The 16,959-nt window shown below is 36.5% G+C and overlaps 1 protein-coding gene across 3 annotated transcripts in view; it reads left to right on the forward strand.

Moving 5' to 3' along the window:
* Positions 1–9,076: 9,076 nt before the first annotated feature.
* The window catches only part of LOC129730225 (neuronal acetylcholine receptor subunit alpha-7-like), a 365,219-nt gene continuing 357,336 nt past the window's right edge, over positions 9,077–16,959 (forward strand). For all 3 annotated transcript variants that reach the window (XM_055689380.1, XM_055689377.1, XM_055689378.1), the window contains exon 1: positions 9,077–10,153. The gene's annotated coding sequence lies outside the window, so the exon portion shown is untranslated. The remainder of the gene's footprint in view (positions 10,154–16,959) is intronic.

Consider the following 16,959-nt stretch of genomic DNA (forward strand, 5'->3'; position numbering starts at 1 on the left):
TCGTATTATATTGTATACTTATTTTACTTTTCGATCTTTGTTCCCAAAACTAGAGATAATTAGCTTTAATTTGTTCTTAAAACATCAAATATCGATACAGTGGTTCAAAAGTTATAAGGTTTTTAAAATAAAAATATTAAAAAAAAAAAACGATTTTCGACCCCTATTCATTTATAATTAAATCTCGGTTTTGATTCAAAAATGTGAATTTGATGGCTGAGGTTGAGAAGAGAAAGAGAGAGAGAGAGAGAGTAACTCAATCAATGATTGTTTTGTAACAAAACGGGATTGGAAAACCAATGGCGTGCTTTCTTCTTTCACTCTCAATACGGTTTGCGTTGTAGTAGAGATATGAGTCCTTAAGAATGTTGAAGAGAGAGAATAGAAAAGAACAACGTAAAATATGAAGTGATTTCCTGCTATCACTAGCGACATCGCTTACCGTACAACGCACCTGCGTTGTTTACTGAATCGTCAATTCGAAACAACATGAATTGTTGCATACATCAACGGAAATCGACTTTTCTCAATTCGTTTAGTGGTTGGTCTCAAAAGTTTCCCGGATAAAGTCGCCACGCAAAATTCCAACTCAATTGTGCAGCAGCCTCTTTTTTTACTCACAAAATTCCATTCTCGAACATTTTATGCAACCTTCTGAAATAGTATATTTTTCCGACATTCCTTCGCCATAACAAAGTACTGATACTGGACACTTTGTTTCCCGTGGGAGAAACAAAGACGACCGCATGGCAGTAAAATTCAACGAGAAAAAAAAAACAACGATAAAGTTTTCATAGCCAAGAATGACAACACTAGAAAAGAATGAGAATTGAAATCGGAAAAAAAATAGTTTGTCTTCTGGGTTTCGGTAGTTTCGGTTTCAGTAGAACTTGTTTAATAAAATCAATTTAGCAACAGACTTTAATCCGGTTGTTCGTTGTTTTCACCGCACGTACGATAATAATAAATAATAATAAGTCCCTGCTAAAGGCCTGAAAGATTTACTTAACCTTTGCAATCGGGCTTCCGGAAGTTGTGTTTCAAAGCGCTCAAAGTTTCTGCATATAAAGATTGCAGATTTTTTGGAAATAATGCAGATTTTTGTGGTTTTCATGGGGTCGTAAATTAAACTTTTTGATATAGTTGAAAACCAAAAATAAACTGCGAAAGTTTTACTATATTCATATGCCCAGCATATATGCAGATTTTTATACAGATTCTTTGAAATTTTGAAATTTTAGAGATTTTTTGAGCTCCGAAATACAGATGAAAATGTGGCATCACTGGATGATGGTGTTGTTTCGAATATCATTTTTTATATATTTGTCTTCTGGGAGTCAGAGCTGGAAGACCGAAAATAAATGTTTATACAAAAAACATTTTTTTCAAATATCGAAATTTTATGGACTGCAAAGACATTTGGTGTGAGAAGAAAATCGATTTCGACAATTACTAATCGACAACTTCTGTGGATTTTTTCATCGATAACAAAAGTGTTGCTTTGACCGCTTTGACGTCACGAAGTTCGATTGTGTTAAAATTTTGCATCGAAAAGACGGAGCTGTTGAACCCTACTGTTAAACGTGATTCGAAAGTCAATTTTGTCCAATGCAATTCATTGGCACCCTTTTAGACAGTAATGCAGAACCCTAATCATTTCCGAAGGAGGGTGACCAGAAAATGAATGGGATTCAGATATTTACATCGGCATTGTAGCTTGTTTGTCATAAAAATTTCTAAGGGTCATTCAAAAACAGTTTTGATTTCGAAATTGAATTGGCAAAGTAAAGCAAAATGAGATGTTTTTTAAATCTAAATAGGAGATTTGATTTTTCAACAAAGTAATTTGAAATTAACGAGGCTACAACATTCTAGAATAATTTTTTGATTTCATCGAAAATTTTTGTCAACCTTATTTTTAGTAACATGCAGAGCCGGATTTAAGGGGGGGGCCCAGGGCCCCCACATTTTTGGGGCCCCCACAAAACGAGAAAAAGTTCCTTCCTCAATCAAAAATGAGATTCAATCAAAAGTTCAATTTACAGTAAGAAAATTTGAACAGACCATTTCAATCTGAAACTTTCCTTCGGTGTTATTTTTTCGCGAGCGCCAATATCACAACCACATCCATAAGATTTCACCTTCGATTCTCTTGGAATGACACACATTAACACACCATTTGAATCGAACCAGCGCGCATGGGAAATCAAGCAGGAAAGAAGATAATCCACAAGTTTTTTTAATACATTGCTGTTGATTCCGAAAATAAGTTTACCTGTCCGAATCAGGGATACTAGATTTGCGTTGCAAAATGCAGATTTTCAGAGTCCGTGTGCAGATTTTATTGACCTGCAGAAGTGTGTAGGGGTAAACAGGGTAAGACCGCCCTGCGGGGTAAGACCGCCCACTGTAGTTTTACTACCAAGTTATAAAATAATTGAAAAATTTCTTCAACGTGTCTATCACAGTATAATTACATAACATTTTGCACGTTTTTCTGTTTTGATAGTGCGCGAACGGTCGCAGAAATAATCAAAAACAACCTTTCAGCTGGCAACCAGTCAATGCGCTATTGTTTTGCGGCAACGGGACTTAAGGTTTTTCAGTCTACAAATCTATTGTTTTGTTCGTGAATATACGTTTAATCGCTTGCCTGAATCTATCTTTTTTCAGGAATATCGAAGGCCGTGAGTAATCTTGTAATTTTGACTACGTTTTCGGTCAAATATGAAAATGTTCCACTGGGGGTAAAGTCGCCCACTATACAAGGGGTAAAACCGCCACGTATCCAACTGCTTGTTGTTTTACTTCAAGACCCAAATGCCTCGACACTACAAAGGGAATATTTACAGGATCAGTAAAACAACTTCAAGCCACATAAGACATCGATGTTAATCAACCATTTTCGATTTGGTTGAAGCTTTTCTAGTAATATATTTTAACAAGACTTATTTTTGAAAAAAGTAAACCTGTGTGAAAATGGTGTTAATGAACCAAAATAATTTTAGAGACATGACGGTTTGTTTGATTGGTATGACGTCTCCGGCAGAATTGAAAATAGTAGTTTTTTACTTCCGAAAAAAATACATACTCTAAAAAAATTTTAAGAAAAGATATAAAAATAGAATTAAAAATATATTTTTTTTTCAAATTTATTTGAAAAAATAAGTTTTTGCCTGTAAAATCTACAAAAGGTAAGCTAAAATTTTATGGTTGTTGGATCATGGAGTAATAGAAATATTAATAGCTAAATTTTTGTGAAGAATTTTTTTTTGACGGTTTGTTTGGTGTATAGAGTCGTTGATAATTTTGTTCTTCAAAAAAAAAAACATAGAAAATTGAAAATATAAATAAACGAAAGAATAATTATTAGTATTTTTCTATACATAATAAGTCTTCAAAAGAATTATACAGACAGGTTTGATGAGTTTTAAATTTTAGCTTAAAGATAGGTATATTATGAATTCAATATCTTGAAAACCCCCAATTCTGAAAAATCTATTTATTTTGAAAACCAAAAAAGTTACCTAAACATTGATCTGAACTTGAATAATCAGAAAACAAAATAAGTTGAAACTTAGAAATTTTTTTTTTCAGATTTTTCACAGTGTATATTTTATTTAAAAAGAAAAAAAATACCCTCCACAACTTTGTCAGAGACACTATACCGATAAAATCAACCGTTTCGGCTCTAAAAATATTGTTTATCCTAAAAAAATGGTGGGCGATCTTACCCCGCTGGTGGGCGGGCTTACCCCGCATGATCTGCACATTTTCAATGAATTTTTAAAAATTGAAAAAAAAACTGGAAAATAAACAAAAATATTTCAGTTCTTATTTTTTAAATGCGGGTATTGAATAGAAGAACCTCTTAGCGAAGAAAAAATGAAATTGCAGCCGCAACTTTTTTTTCTATAAACAGAATTGCTCAAGGGGGCGGTCTTACCCCGGTTACCCCTAGTTTTTTCCTAGGTTCTGTAGATTATTGCCAGCGTAGCCTTATATTTGCGCAGTCTTTCTCAAATTGTGTGCAAATTTTTGCTTGCGGATCGCATTTTTTTTCGAATTACGGTAGGTTTTTATTTTTCAGATATCAAGAAAAAAATTCCGGATTTCGAGCAGTTGCATACATTTATTTATATGAGCCTAATGATCTCGAACGCAACTGGAGAAAGATCTTTATCGAAGATGAAACTGATTGAAAATAGGTTGCGTACGACTATGAAGAGTGAAAGGCTGTCAAACTTAGCATTGTTAAGTTGAGAGTACAATATTCTGAAGGAGCTGAATGTTGATTATTCAATCAATAAGTTCTCTGCAAAAAAACTCGTAAGAAAAAATTCTAGCAAATTTTTGGTAACTTTTCAATGAGAAATAAGTGTTTTTAACTCGTACGATAAAAAAACGGGTTTGTTTTATTCTGGGGCCCCCACTGTAAACTGGGCCCCGGGCCCCCACAATCGTAAATCCGGCTCTGGTAACATGAAAATAAGCGCTATTCCGCATCTAACGATTTTGTAGAAGAAAGTTCTTCTCTACAATATCCTTATCGAGCTCTAGGTTCAAATTTCGCTCAAATTGGGTTTCTGGACCATTGTGTAATTTCATTTCCAATCCCAATCTCAAACCCAATCCCAGTCCCAATCCCAATCCCAATCTCAATCCCAATCCCAATCCCAATCCCAATCCCAATCCCAATCCCAATCCCAATCCCAATCCCAATCCCAATCCCAATCCCAATCCCAATCCCAATTCCAATCCCAATCCCAATCCCAATCCCAATCCCAATCCCAATCCCAATCCCAATCCCAATCCCAATCCCAATCCCAATCCCAATCCCAATCCCAATCCCAATCCCAATCCCAATCCCAATCCCAATCCCAATCCCAATCCCAATCCCAATCCCAATCCCAATCCCAATCCCAATCCCAAATCCCAATCCTAATCCCAATCCTAATCCCAATTCCAATTCCAATCCCAATCCTAATCCCAATCCCAATCCCAATCCCAATCCCAATCCCAATCCCAATCCCAATCCCAATCCCAATCCCGACGATTTCCCAATCCCAATCCCAATCCCAATCCCAATCCCAATCCCGACGATTTCCCAATCCCAATCCCAATCCCAATCCCAATCCCAATCCCAATCCCAATCCCAATCCCAATCCCAATCCCAATCCCAATCCCAATCCCAATCCCAATCCCAATCCCAATCCCAATCCCAATCCCAATCCCAATCCCAATCCCAATCCCAATCCCAATCCAATCCCAATCCCAATCCCAATCCTTTCCCAATCCCAATCCCAATCCCAATCCCAATCCCAATCCCAATCCCAATCCCAATCCCAATCCCAATCCCAATCCCAATCCCAATCCCAATCCCAATCCCAATCCCAATCCCAATCCCAATCCCAATCCCAATCCCAATCCCAATCCCAATCCCAATCCCAATCCCAATCCCAATCCCAATCCCAATCCCAATCCCAATCCCAATCCCAATCCCAATCCCAATCTCAATCTCAAATCCCAATCTCAATCTCAAATCCCAATCTCAATCTCAAATCCAATTCGTTTCCCATTTGTCATATTCATTCTCATTCCCATTCTAATTCCAGTTCAAATTTCAGCTCCAATTCCAATTCGAATTTCAATACCATTTCCCATTCTTATTCCTTTTCCATTTTTTCTGAAAATAACCAATTATTTTGAAAAAAAAAAAAATATTGTTTCTGTCTAAATTTACACCAAAATTGTTCTCCGACGATTTTCTAAGATTCTCATTCCCATTCTATTTCTATTTTTTTTTTAGAAAATAACCAATTTATCTGGAAAAAAACTTGTTTTTATCTCAATTTTCACAGCAAAAATTTCTTCCGACGATTTTTAGAGCTTTCTAAATATTTTTGCATTGTTGAAATCACGTATGTCTCAATCTCGTTTAAAGTTTTTTATGTTTTGTCATCCAAAATATACCCCTTTTTCAATTGTTTGTTGTTTTTTTTGGGGGCAAACATATCCTTTGGCCTCATTTTGAAGGGCATATTTGGGCTACTTATGTATTTTTTCTTACAGATATATTCATTATAATTGTGGTAATTCACTTTGAAAACATGATAAAGTTTTTTCAATACCGCTGGGTATTGAACGAAGAGCCTTAGCAAACGATCGGAAAATTATTAAAAACTTTCAATAGAAATTTCGACAGTTTGAAAAATATTGATAGCTTTAAAAGTTATATGACCATGTATATATAAGAGCAAAAAAGAACTGTTTCAGCAAAAATAATCAATTGTTCTTAATTTTCCGCAGTGGGGGGCACTGCTAACCGAAAATTTAGCGACGCTAATCGCTAAGCCGCTAACCGAAAAATTTAGCTCGATAACCCACATTAGCGGAACTTTCGCTAATCGCATATCGCTAACTTATGAATATGTAAATAGTCATATCGCTATACTGCCGTTCCAATCATAGTAGTCCCATGTTCTACACAAACCTTATGCACGCTGGGACATTTATGCTTGGAATGGCAGTATATTTATTGCTCGTGATTTGAAAGACTAGGACCACTTTGATCTTTTGTGGTAAAACAATCGAAAACAATTTTTTTAGAGCTATTCACAATTAGAAATTCACAAAACGGTGGTCGTACTCGATTTTGTGAAAACAAAGAGTAACAAAAGTTATTCAGCTTACATTAAAACTAAATACTTTTAGGAATGTTTTCATAAAAATTCAATTATTATCTGAATCGAAAAAGTAGAACCAAAGTTGTCATAATTTCAAGCGGATTGCAGTTTACAAAAGTTCTTGGTGTGCCTAAAATTCAATCTAGATCTTACCCTAGAATTCTACATTCTAGGGTAAAAAGACTAATTTGCACTTGTGCCGTAAAGAGAGGAACTCTAGACAATTGTTTGAATGAAACAAATGTTCCAAAAGTAACATTCGCCGTGAAGTATATTCATCTTTCGAAGCAATTTACGTACGCCAATTCACAGTTTTTCTAAATAGTTCTATTGTGGCTTCTCTAAAAAGTTTAGCGAATTAGCGATTAGCGTTTCAACGACCAAAATTTTAGCAACGCTAACAGTTTCACTAACCAGCTCAAGAATTAGCAAAATCGCTAAACCGCTAATTGGATATTAGCGTCGCTAATTAGCGATTACTCTTCTCAAAACAAGAAATAATTACTGGACCACTGCGACCATTGTTTTGATCTTTTGTAGAACTTTTGTTGGATTGATACATTTTCAATTCTTCTTTCACAAAGTAGCCTAAAATAAACAAGGTTGCAACATTGTAGAACGAATTTTTTCTCTATCTACAAAAATCTGAAGGTTGAACTTTTGCTTTCATCGAAAATCTTGGTTAGCCTGACTTCTGGAAACATGAAAATAGGCGCTACATCATATATAACAACTCTGTAAAAGAAAGGTTTTCTTTATTGCTCTTGAGCTGCAGGTCCCAATTCCAATCATAATCCTTTTTCACGACCAGGCAGAATCCCATTCCTATTCCTAATCCCAATCCTAATCCCAAATTTATTTTTCTCTTAATACCAAACCCAATACCAATCCTAATCTCACATCAAACGAAATTTTATTCCAAATCCTAATCCCAATCCAAATTTCATTCGCGAATTAGTAACAATTAGTTTAGTAACTTGTTATTGCAAGTTAAGTAACTAGGAATCATTGATTGGAAATTATGTGTAGTGACACATCATCTTACAGGTTTATTTTTATTGTGTCTCAAGGTTTTTTATATCAAATCCGTTTTAAAGTTATTAGACGCCTGCCAGCCAGCCAGGCTGCCTGTCCTGTGTTGGTATGCGACGACAACATTTAGGCTTTTGTTCAACACCTCGTCGAAGTTTTGCACCCGTTCCCGTGCCGTAGTCGTCATTTCACCGTAAAACTATCTTCGTCAGCGATAGGTGTAAAACTCGGGCAGGAACAAATTACCAACACCCAGGGCGTGTTCCGCAATGCCGCCAGCGTCGTTCCGCACTTTCCATTCTGTGTGGCATGCTGGTGGCGTCCGGGAAAAGGATTCGAATGTGGGACAAATTTGAATTTCTCTTTTTTTTGCTCTGTTATTGCTTTTGTTGGTTTTTCAGAGGCTGAGTGCGAAGTGGATGGATTCTCGCTGCCTTCATTGTTACGGTTACTGACTGGTGCGCCTGGCTGGGTGTCTGGCCAGGCTGGTCGGTGAAGGAAGCAGGGAGGCTAGAGATGATAAAGGAGAGAGTGAGAGAGTGAGAGAGCAGTGGGAAGAAAACTGTTGAGCAAGAATCGGTACACAGTAAATGGTGTTGCCTTCTGTCGACGATGCTGATAGTGTGAATGGGAAATCGTATTCAGGAGGATTTTCTTTGTGGCAGGCGTTGGGGAAGGTTGGAAGCCAGGCGGGTTTGAGTTTGAGTGGCTGCATTCTTCTCGAATCGCTAAGCAACAGAGTCAGTGGGAGTAGAGTAATTTTTTGTTGTTGTTGCTTTGTACGGAGAGCATGAGAGCAATGGCTGTTATCAGTGATAGACGACGGAAAGGTCACTCAGAGCGCAGTTTTGATGAACAAAGAGGAACCAGTACAACACCCACATGAAATGTGACCGTGTCACGTGAGAGATGGTTTTCGTTGGATGAGCGGATATCGGCCGTAGCCGTAGATTACAGTGCTGCCAGCTCCCCGATGAGGCCAACGTGGAGAGTAACGTATTTGATTGATTGGTTTGTTTTTGTTCCCTGTTTGCAGCCAGGCCGGAGAGATTCTGATGAATGGATCATGGGAACATGGGAGCATGGGAGTTTGACAGCTCTCGGGCTAGCTGCTGAGTGGAGTAGAGCCTAGGTTGCGCATGGTCTTCTCCCATGAATGGATGCTGCTTGCTCCTTCTGGTGTACACGTGCTCCACTTGACTCACGAACGGGTACTAAAGCCCCGTGCAGGTTGGTGTGGGCTTTTTCGCGCTAACAGTCGCTCACTCCCGCGTGAGTGTTCGGTGTACTAAAACCAGGGGGATTCTGGCCCAAAGTGGCTCGCTGGTCGGAACCTGTGCTCCAGTTGGTGTTCCGGTTTAGGGTCGTGCTGTTGTTTTTGTATAGATTTGTTACTTAATGCTATAAATATATGTGCAGTGAAAATATACTTTTTCTTTTTGATTTTGATAACTATTAGCCACCTTCAATCTACGGGAGGGTAAAAAAACGAAACGATTAACGACGCGTTCGACGGAAGAACGATTTGGAAGGATTTTTCAAACAACGGAGCCCTAGCGAGCGAGGCGAACAGGTTGAGTAGCCTCTGGGCAAAAGATGAATGGTGTGCTTTGGAAAACTGGAAGATAGCGAACGGTGCTGCGAAGATCCTGATGCTCAAGATGAGCTGGTGAACGGTTGTTAGTGGGCAACAAGCATACAAGCAAAATGCTTTGGTGTTCGAGGATGTTACGCTGCGAGCAATAGTTGGCCAGAAGATAGTTTTGTGTTTTCGAAGTCGGAATTGGATCACTGGATTGGCTGGAGGCAGGAAAAATGTTTTTTTTTTCTTTTTTGAAAGGACCAGTGATCCTGTGCTGAAGATTTTACGCTCGCGGTGGTCTTCTTCAAGGCGGCAGCAGCATCAATAGCGAGACACCTGGTGCTGGTAGAAATAGATACTCGGTAGATTTTCGGAATAGGCATGTGTGGCCCAATTTGTTTTGTGCTGTTCCGAGGGCGTGAAGTGTGAAGCCGTAATTGATTGAAGAAAAAGGAGAAGCGAGAAGAAGCAAAAAAACGGAAGATTATTCCAGCAGTAATGGGAAAATTTCGTTGGATGAAAAATCTGTAGGAGTGAAAAACGAGTCATGTGAAGCTGTGTGTATAGCCAAGCAACGAAAAAAAGCGTGAGCGGAACCCCGAAAAGTGAGCAGGAGAGCCGCGCGTTACGAGCGTTAACGAGCGGACGTGCATCGAGAGAAACCAGTGGAAGCCCCTGGAGTTAGTTAAGAAACAAGGGAGCCCTCAAAAGCCTGTGAGTGTTGTGTTCCGCGTTGTGTGGCGTGTACGGGACCGAATTTCCCGAAAATAGCTCTCTCGTTGTTCTGCAGGGGCTGTGTGTGTGTGCATAGTGCTGCTGCTGTACGACGATGCTGCTTGGAGTCAGAAATGTGGTAATGAGATGGAAATAATCCTATTTTTATCCTGTTAATTGAAGTTTCCAAGGAAATCTGATTGTTGAATAGTTTGCAGACAGACCTGTGTAATTAAACGCCGGCCAAACAAAAGGCCCCAATTTCACACCCGAATGATGCTTTCGGTCGAAGTGCTCTCTCTTGAACAGTTGATTACCTTTCGATTGGACATTTTCCGATTGGTCACCTAAGCAAGCATCCTGTCGCGATATAATATAAGTGGCACCAGATAGAGTAACGTTGTGCGCGCCTCTGCGTGTGAAAGTGTGTATGTTTTCCCGCCTGTCGTGGTTGTCGTTTGTACGTGCCGATAGGTCCTCCTCTCATGATCGGAACCTCGAACAGCGTTCGTATGTGTATGTGCGCCACTGGAACTCCTTGAGAACAATGAAATACCAGCAGAAAATTTGTCCTTCAAAAGTGTTCTAAAATTCAACTCCTCTGCGGGTTGCCGTTCAAACAACCTGTTTTCGGAATCGCACTGCAATTGGATTTTTACCACCCCGCGCCTTGTGGCGTGGCTGGGAAGGTAGAGAGCGAAAATTTGATCTGATTAATCGTTCAAACGCAGACGATATAAAAAGCTGTTGTTTGGGAGCCTTTGATCGGTTTAATGATGGCCTCGTTGTGAGGAATCACTAATCAGGAATGGCTAGAAGGAGAGCCTCGTGTACAAGTATCTATGATAGTTGCTTGATTGCACGAAGTCCGCCATCTACGTCATAGCAACAGCAGCATCGGTGTGGTTTTCGGATTCATTCATGAAGAATGCGTGGGTGAACTGTTTTCTGTCTCGGTCGTACGGGACACACAAACCTACAGGAGAAGCATGATATGTTCGGAAAAAGGGCTAAAACTTGTTTGGCAGTGAACAGTGATGCAGGGATTTGGCAGCTTGGAATCAGCTGAATCGGGCGTTCGCCGTTCTAATGTAAAATCAATCGTTGTCGCGTGTGGATATTAATTCGATATTAAGATGGGGCTTGCAGCTCGAACAGGCATGCGTTGAATTATGCAAAAATTTCAAAATTATCTGTGGTGTGGCTTGTGGGCTATGGCGACGATCGGTTGTTCGTACACTGAAAATATATTTTAGTTTATTCCACGAAAACGTGTGTATTATATACAAAACCCTCTGTTGTTTTCTGCAACGAACCCAATGCGTAATAAATATAAAGGTATAAAGGTATATAAAGGGCCAGAACTGTCAAAGCAATCCTTCGTACAAACAAACGCTGCATAAAGTAAATAGTACGAAAAATTAGTAAACCTACGCAATAACATATACATTATACGAAATCAAAAATAACAAAACACAAAAATTTCGTTCAAGTAAATACTCTTGCATTCGTTTTTTTTGTTCGTTGTTATCCACGTTCGTACGAGAGTACATTCGTGAATTGTACAAATTATGCGTAACGTTGTAATTCTATTCGAAAACTTGCAATACGAATATTCTATACAATCAACAAAAGTGCTGTACAATCTACGAATTCCATGTTCACGAAACGAGCGTGCAGAGAATAACGAAAAAATATTTTCAGTGTATATACAGGTGAAACATGTATAAGCTGCGAATGATTAAAAATTAATTTATTACCTAAAAAGGGGGTATCTACAACAAGCAACAAAAAGCTTTTGAGTCATCCATTTGAAAATTTTAATTTGTTAATAATGTTATTTTTTATAAAATACTTTAGAAAAATATCGACATGGTCATAGCCTGTACTATAATATGTTGGAGTAGTTTTGCTGCAAAGATAGTGTTTTAATTAGTCTTCAAAATTCGCATTATTGGCTATTATTTCATAATTACTATTAATTGTTTTAGATGTTTGTTTCTTGTTTCGTTTTGGCCTTATTTCTTCTATTAGTTGACTTCAAAAATTACTTCGAAACAGTATAATGATGGGCGTCCTCATTCTCGATTTGTCGAATTTTAATTGTAGTTTCTGTAGAATGATTTTTCTCTCGATGCAAAATTGTTTTGATTACGTAAGGAGCAAGCGCCAGTTATTTGATGCATAATTTTTAATTTTCATTTTCAAATGACAAAATGTCATAACAAATTTAATAAAAAAACGATATTTACTTAAAAGTTATTACAAACTTTAGTAAAACATTGTCAAATAAACTCCAACCTATTGAAAATTTGGTCGAAACCGACAAAAATATCAATAAATTTTCATATGAGAAAAATTCTCCGAGTCTTCCTGATTGTCTTTTGACTTTGAACTACGTCTTTGTTTTTTATGTAAATGGGATCAGTTCTTTTCAGATGTAAATTTTGGAATCATTTCTTTTCAGAACTATGAATGCTTGAAGATAAGAGTTATGAAGGGTAGTGTTGTCGCAGCAAGATATAACCTTTATTTTAAGAAATTGCACTGCTAAATTGGGTGATTTTCTGATTCAATTGCATTGCGCCATTTTGAATTTTTGAGAAATCGGAAAGTTTCGTTGTTTTTCCGATGCCATTTTGTTTTAATACCAAATATCGAAATTCTAAGAGTTTGTCCACATATTAACGTCTTCTTACCCATCGGATTTGGATAAAAACTGAGCTCAAAATGGTGATTCTGCGAAACCGGCTTTGGCATGGTTTTAGTAGGGGAACTGCTTCATTATTCATCTCAGCCCATATATTCAACTCATACAACATGAAAACACAATTGAAAACAGGAAAAAACGTATATTTTTTAACTAAACTTATCCGCTGCTCCATGGAATGGACCACTTTTTATTTTAATCACTAAACAAAATCACTCACTACCCTAAAAATACTTTAATCTTTGAAATGTTCACTGCATATTTCCAAAAACAAACTTTAATTAGCAGAAATATAAGAGATGAATTTTTACAAATCCTAATTTTCAACTGTATGTATTTTTATCTGTTTTCACTGCGTTGAAGATAATCAAAAGTTGCCAAATCAGTTTCTGTTAATATGAAAAATTCATACTGGAAATGTTGAATTATTCCGACATGATTAACATAAATCAACAGCAATGCGGTGGTTACCAAAGTTACCAATTTTGCACGTAAACAACTACAGCGGATATCAAGGTAACCTACTGCGACGAGCTGCGGCTAGATTCATTCTGATAAATTGATTCATTCATGATTAACAGTGTGATGGAAATGGGGGCGTCATGAGTTGATGATGATGATGGTCCCGCCACATACCCCTACAAAGATTTGAGTTGGACGATTTATCTATAGATAATTAATGTAGTCACGTTTAAATCAGATATACAAAAAAAAAAAAACGAACTGATTTTACCTCCAGATATTAACTTCTTCAAAAACTGTTTACTTGATTCACATCGGTAAAAATGTGAAGAGCTATAGAGCTACACAGAACTAGCACAGGGTTTTCATGACCTTCAGCCAGACTAACCACAACTACTTCATGATTTTTCTCTAAGCATTGTTAAAGAATCCATTTATATCTGAATTCCGCGCGCGAGGCTCAAACTTATGTAGTCACTTTCTATTATTTTTTAAAGCTACAACAACATAAAGGAAAAAATCCATCATCACCACCGTGACGAACACAGTAGTTTTTGTTAATTCATTACATATAAAAAAGATCTAATATAAGATATGAATAAAATTTTACAACACAATCAGATCCGTTCGTAAAAACTTCGTCAGTTACATGCTTCGATAAAACAATAAATAAATAGGTTCCAAAAATAAAAAGTTCATCCAAAATAAATCCGTTGTTTAAACTTCGTCAGATAAACTCTCGTCATTTTATAAAAGTTCTAATTTTCGTTCTGTACAACAGAAACTTTCACGTGTGAAATACATTGTCTCTTGAACTCCGCAAGCGTTGGTGCACGTTTAACATGTCTTGGCATCGAATTAAAAAAAATTATACCTTTATAAAACAATGAATTTTGTGAAGCTCTTGTTAGAAAGAAAGGTGTTCTTATTTCATCCGCGTTTCTAGTGTTGAGATGAATAATTGAGCAATGATTCAAGTTTTGAGATGGATATGGAAGCGTTATGAAAAATGATTTGTTTTACAAAATTTAGGATAAATCTAGCTAAGTTACCTTAATATAAAATGCTGAACGATTCCATAAGAGCACGTAAGCGTATTTTGTCGATTCGTTCAATGATTTCGTGAAAATTTGCTGTTTAATCCGTGCATTCTTCGTGAATATCGGCTTCATGAGATTAATAATGGAGTAGTTCCCTTATATTTTACAAACAAAAAAATAATAATAATATCGAGTATGTCTGAGCATTAATGGTAATGCGCCAACATCTATAAGTGGTAGTCAAATTATGTCTTATATTAAGTAAAAAAGTCGCAGGAATCGATTGGTTGGTGTCTGATCCACGTAAAATAAGAAAAATAAGAGGATTATGTGATGACAAATTGTTATTGTATCTTTGAGTATTGCTTACACTCTTGATATTACGTTAAATACGAAAAATAATTTAACGTCGAGATAAACCTATTTTAGTATTGTAGGGGAATTGGGGCAAAATCGAGGCATGTTGCTGACATTTTACGTTGATCAGACACCTACCAATCGAATTTCCGATTTCTAAAAAAATCTAAATGGCGCCATTGTTGCCCCTTAAGTTGAAACATGTTCAAACTCCGGGGAATTTGTTTTCGCATCAAACTTCATCAAAAAATCATACATAAAGGCCAAGGCAAAAAAATTGTTGCACTGTGTAATTAACAGTTATTTTATGTACAAAATTAAATAAAAAGCTGTCAGGTATTAAATTGCATGTAACCTGAAGTTATCCAATTTAAGAATATTCATGGTCCAGATTCTATAAGTTACATGAAAAGTTTTTTTTTAATTTTTTTCTGATTATAGAATTCGAGGAAAAATAAACAATTAAAAGAGTATTTTTCCAAGATATTCTTTTCAAAATGCAATTGAGAAAAAATTAACAATAAGTAGGATGCTTTCTTAAGATGACTCGAGATTCTTCACATTTCTTTCGTTTTTTTTGAACATTTACAATTACAAACATTACAAGATCACAATTACGCCGGAGAAATAAAATGGATTACAGCTTTTTAACTATTCCTGCGAATTTTGGTGCCCTGACAATCTCGGAAGTGCGTCAAAAGACCGCAGAGTAATTGCTCGCCGGGTCCGTCACTTCTACGTTTGCTTACGGGGAGACTTCACTAGGGTCTCTTGAGACTATACGCACCTGCTAGCTGGCTAAGGGCACCATAAGCTGCGTTGGCACAAACCGCTTTTTAACCGTTACTATGAATTCTGGTGCTGGGTCATTCCATACGAAGTGTACATGCCACTTGGACACGACCATCACAGATTCTGTTCAAAGTTGGGGGAATTATTCATCTACTGTCTTTTTGGAAAAATCCCAATTTTGGTGTCGATTGGAATACCCCCCGCTCTCCAGGACCCCCCTCTTTATTGCAAAGTCGCGCAATTTTTGTCAAAAATCTCTTTTTTCTTTCTCTTACAATTCATAGACGTAAGATGTCCAAAAAATACTGATAGTTGATTTTTGAAGAAAATAAACCAAGGATTCCATAAAAAATATAAGTTTTGACCGGAAACCAGTGTTGCCAGATTAATTATTTTTGTATTTGAAAACTAAATTGATTTTTTTTCGGCAAATGCAGCCATTTTTATTTTTAATTTGATAATTTCAACGTGTTCCTTGAAAAATTTTACATATGAAACAACTATCATCCCGAGGTAATATGAGCCAATCTCGAGATATAACATTTTTACGAAAAAAGTTGTTAACTTCGTAATTATTTAATTTTATAATTTAGAGACGTAAGACACCTGAAAAATAGTGATAGATGAATTTTGAGGAAAATAAATCAAGGAATCCAGAAAAAATATTGTTTTTGACCGGAAGTGTTGCCAGATTGGTCATTTTTCTATTTTAAAATTAAATTTGCATTTTTCGGCCAATTCAGCTAATTTTATTTTAAATTTGATGGTTTCATCGTGTTTCTCAGAAAATTTTACGTAAGAAGCACTTACCACTCCGTGGTAATATGAGCCAATCTTAAGATTTTTACGAAAAATTAATTACGAAATTCAGAACTATTTTCTTAAAAATGCTATATCTCGAGATTGGCTCGTATTACCACGGGGTGATAAGTGTTTCTGACGTAAAATTTTCCAAGAAATACGATGAAACCATCAAATTTGAAATAAAATTAGCTGCATTTGACGCAAAATGCAAATTTAATTTTTAAATACAAAAATTATCTATCTGGCAACACTTCCGGTCAAAAATAATATATTTTCAAATTTCACCTATCATTATTTTCCGGGTGTCTTACGTCTATAAATTGTAAAAAAAAAAATATTTACGAAGTTAACAACTTTTTTCGTAAAAATGTTATATCTCAAGATTGGCTCATATTACCTCGGGATGATAGTTGTTTCTTATGTGAAATTTTCCAAGGAACACGATGAAATTATCAAATTCAAAATAAAAATGGCTGCATATGCCGAAAAATGTAAATTTAATTTTCAAATACAAAATTAATTTATCTGGAAACATTTCCGGTCAAAACTTATATTTTTTCTGGATTTCTTGGTTTATTTTCTTCAAAAAACATCTATCAGTATTTTTCGGACATCTAACGTCTATGAATAGTAAGAAAAAGAAACAAGAGATTTTGATCAAAAAATGCGTGACTTTGCAATAAACAGAGGGGTCCCACAGAGCGGGGGGTATTCCAATCGACATCAAATTTGGGATTTTTTCAAAGTGACAGTAGATGAATAATTCTCCCAACTTTGAGC

Source organism: Wyeomyia smithii, chromosome 3 (assembly GCF_029784165.1).
Source record: "Wyeomyia smithii strain HCP4-BCI-WySm-NY-G18 chromosome 3, ASM2978416v1, whole genome shotgun sequence".
In the NCBI taxonomy this organism is placed as follows: domain Eukaryota; kingdom Metazoa; phylum Arthropoda; class Insecta; order Diptera; family Culicidae; genus Wyeomyia; species Wyeomyia smithii.